This window comes from Sinocyclocheilus grahami, unplaced genomic scaffold (genome assembly GCF_001515645.1).
Source record: "Sinocyclocheilus grahami isolate Dianchi unplaced genomic scaffold, SAMN03320097.WGS_v1.1 scaffold2016.1, whole genome shotgun sequence".
Lineage (NCBI taxonomy): Eukaryota > Metazoa > Chordata > Actinopteri > Cypriniformes > Cyprinidae > Sinocyclocheilus > Sinocyclocheilus grahami.
The window spans coordinates 65,560-68,929 of NW_015507195.1; positions in this window are offsets into that span (position 1 = coordinate 65,560).

Below are 3,370 nucleotides of genomic sequence, written 5' to 3' on the forward strand. Positions count from 1 at the left end.
ATATATATAAAATTTAAATATATATATAATTTAAATATGAAGCTTAAAATGAATTGCCACTTTATATAATTGTATGAATATGTTATATTAATTATTAACAGTTACAATTAATATAATATAAATATAATAAATAAGTAGCTGCAAAAATCGGGAAATTTGGTCTCTAAAATTCTTTAACTGTAAACTCCTGAATAAAACCTGCTCCGGAGCAGGGTAGCCGTGTAGCGTAAGTTACCATGGTGATGAAACCTGTTAAAAACCAATCCATCTTCTTGAGCCAGAAAACTCAGAGTTTGCTCAAACTAAACACGAACTTACCCGGGAAAAAACTGAAACCGGCTTCGTGCTACAGGCCACTGGGGCCCAGTTAGTCCCCCCAGCAGGGAGGGGACCAGAGCATATTACAGTGTCTGACATCATACTTCCAATTTCACACACCTATTTAATGTTATTTTTAGTGATCTCCGACCGGCGAAGTCGAACATTATTAGTGCCGACGTGAATAACAATCTTACTGAATTAACGTTTAGCATTAGCTAGCACTTTTAAATTTGCCAAGATGTCAGGCACTTTGGCTCCCAGTAAACATTGGACTATGGTGGCTGGTGTCTCTATTTTCATGTTCCGTACAATAGAATCACCAATAACTAGGGCACTTTAATAAGGTTTCTCAGTGGGTGTGTAACTGAGTGGGGAGAACCTGTTCAATGTTTTGATCATAACGGAGGAGCAGTATTTTGTCTCGTGACTATGCCGCCTCACAGTCACCCAGAATCAACTTGTACGGGACTCGCTTAGCTAGTCGCATCCAAAGCCGTATCTGAGGCCCTAACATTCTTACTATCCTCAATTAAAATTTGGATGTGTGTCTCTAGTTCTGAAATCTTCTCTGTCAGCCTAACTATTTCTCTGCATTTATCACAAGTGAATCCCTTGCCACTGACAGAGAATGCTACACTATACATGTGGCAAGCACTGCAAGTGACAATAACAGAAGAAGCCATTACTCACAGTGATTGTTGAATGATTCCAACTTACCAGTTGTTTGATGACCGCATGAAAAACAGCAAGAGGGAAAAGAAACGGAACAAGAGAGAGAAAATAAATGGTAGGTGCAAATGACAAGATAACAGGCTAATGGAATGCTAACATGCTGAATTTGCGGTTTAGATTAAAAAGCGAACAATATCAAATTAGTTTGTTATATAATTTCAGAAGTATGGTGATAATTAAGTTAAGCAGTTTAAACAACATAAAGTGATAGTAAGATAGAGATTCCAGCAGATAAACAAAGCTAGGCTGCATGGATGGGCAGGGAGTGTTTGCCCAGAGCAAAACCATACTGAACCAAACTGTATGATAATTGTCAGTCATCTTTGATGATAGTGGTCCTGTCATAACTGTGTTTTTAGGTTAAGGATATTTGTTTCATAAATGTCTTTCTTTGACTTACAGAGGAGTCAGGATTTATCTTAGTCTCTGTCATTTAATAAGATGCCAGATACATTATGAATTAGAAGTTTAGCTGGCTGTTAAATTGCATTTGTACCTGCAAGGAGAACAGTACAGTAAAAAGATGATGCTTTTACAAACACAAAACAAAGAATGTCAAACAGAGATTGAGGAGAAAATGACTGCATGAGAAATGTGATCATCGCTGAATTCACTTCACATATTTTTCTAGAGAAATTCCAATAGGGGGCACCAAAACTATGCAAGTGGAAAACAAACTTGGAGCAGAACAATATGGATAACAAACAGTGGTGTATAAAGTACCTGAAAGTCATACTCAAGTAAAAGTACAGATATCTTAACAGGTAAATTAATTTGGTAGAAGTTGAAGTCACCGTTTAGAATATTACTTGAGTAAAAGTCTTAAAGTATGTGATATTTATTGTACTTGAGTACAAAAATTGTTAGTCATGGAATCCCTGATGTCGGCCCCACTGCAATTGGAGCGCTTAGCCAAGCGCTAAATACCCTCAACGTGTTTTTGCAGCATTGAGCAATGTAACCAATCACAGACATATCTGTTGATTTCTTGAACGCAATGACCAATCAGAACGTTTTGTCAGAATTCACTCACCGCTGGAAGCGCCGCAGTTTTTAAGTGCAGTTATGCATGCTCGTGAATCATCTCATGACTAAGTGCAGACACGATGTAAATAAGAGATTCATTGTGCAGTTTAAAGCGCTTCATTAATTATAACGGAACTTTGTAAGATCGCGATGAGCGAAGATGAGTGACGCTTTTTAGTGATAAAGGGAGTGCACTTTGCACACTTTCTAGGGTATAATCCATTCAGAATTTGTATGAAACTTTCATTTTTTGGGCACATAGGCTACACCCTGCAAATTTTGGGAATGACATCCGCATATTTATGCGGGTTTCACTCTCGAAATAGCAGTTATTGGCAATGGATGGAACATAAAATATGTTGATTTAATTCTGGAACCGGTCCTGGCCAAAACTCCACAGACAGCGTGCGTCCCGAGCGAGGTCTAATTCACGGACCATGCGTATTGCACACTGTATTGGGGGGTCCAAAATCAGTCAGTATCTGGTGTAACCACCATTTGCCTCACGCAGTGCAACACATCTCCTTCGCATAGAGTTGATCAGGTTGTTGATTGTGGCCTGTGGAATGTTGGTCCACTTCTTCAATGGCTGTGCAAATTTGCTGGATATTGGCAGGAACTGGAACACGCTGTCGTATACGCCGATCCAGAGCATCCCAAACATGCTCAATGGGTGACATATCCGGTGAGTATGCTGGCCATGCAAGAACTGGGATGTTTTCAGCTTCCAGGAATTGTGTACAGATCCTTGCAACATGGGGCTGTGCATTAACATGCTGCAACATGAGGTGATGGTCGTGGATGAATGGCACAACAACCATACACGCTGTCTGCCATCTGCCCTGTACAGTCAGTGAAAACCGGGATTCATCCGTGAAGAGAACACCTCACCAAAGTGCCAGACGCCATCGAATGTGAGCATTTGCCCACTCAAGTTGGTTACGTCAACGAACTGCAGTCAGGTCGAGACCCCGATGAGGGCGACCAGCATGCAGATGAGCTTCCCTGAGACGGTTTCTGACAGTTTGTGCAGAAATTCTTTGGTTATGCAAACCGATTGTTGCAGCAGCTGTCCGGGTGGCTGGTTTCAGACGATCTTGGAGGTGAAGATGCTGGATGTGGAGGTCCTGGGCTGGTGTGGTTACACGTGGTCTGCGGTTGTGAGGCCGGTTGGATGTTCTGCCAAATTCTCTGAAACACCTTTGGAGACGGCTCATGGTTGAGAAATTAACATTCAATTCACGGGCAAAAGCTCTGGTGGACATTCCTGCAGTCAGCATGCCAATCAAAA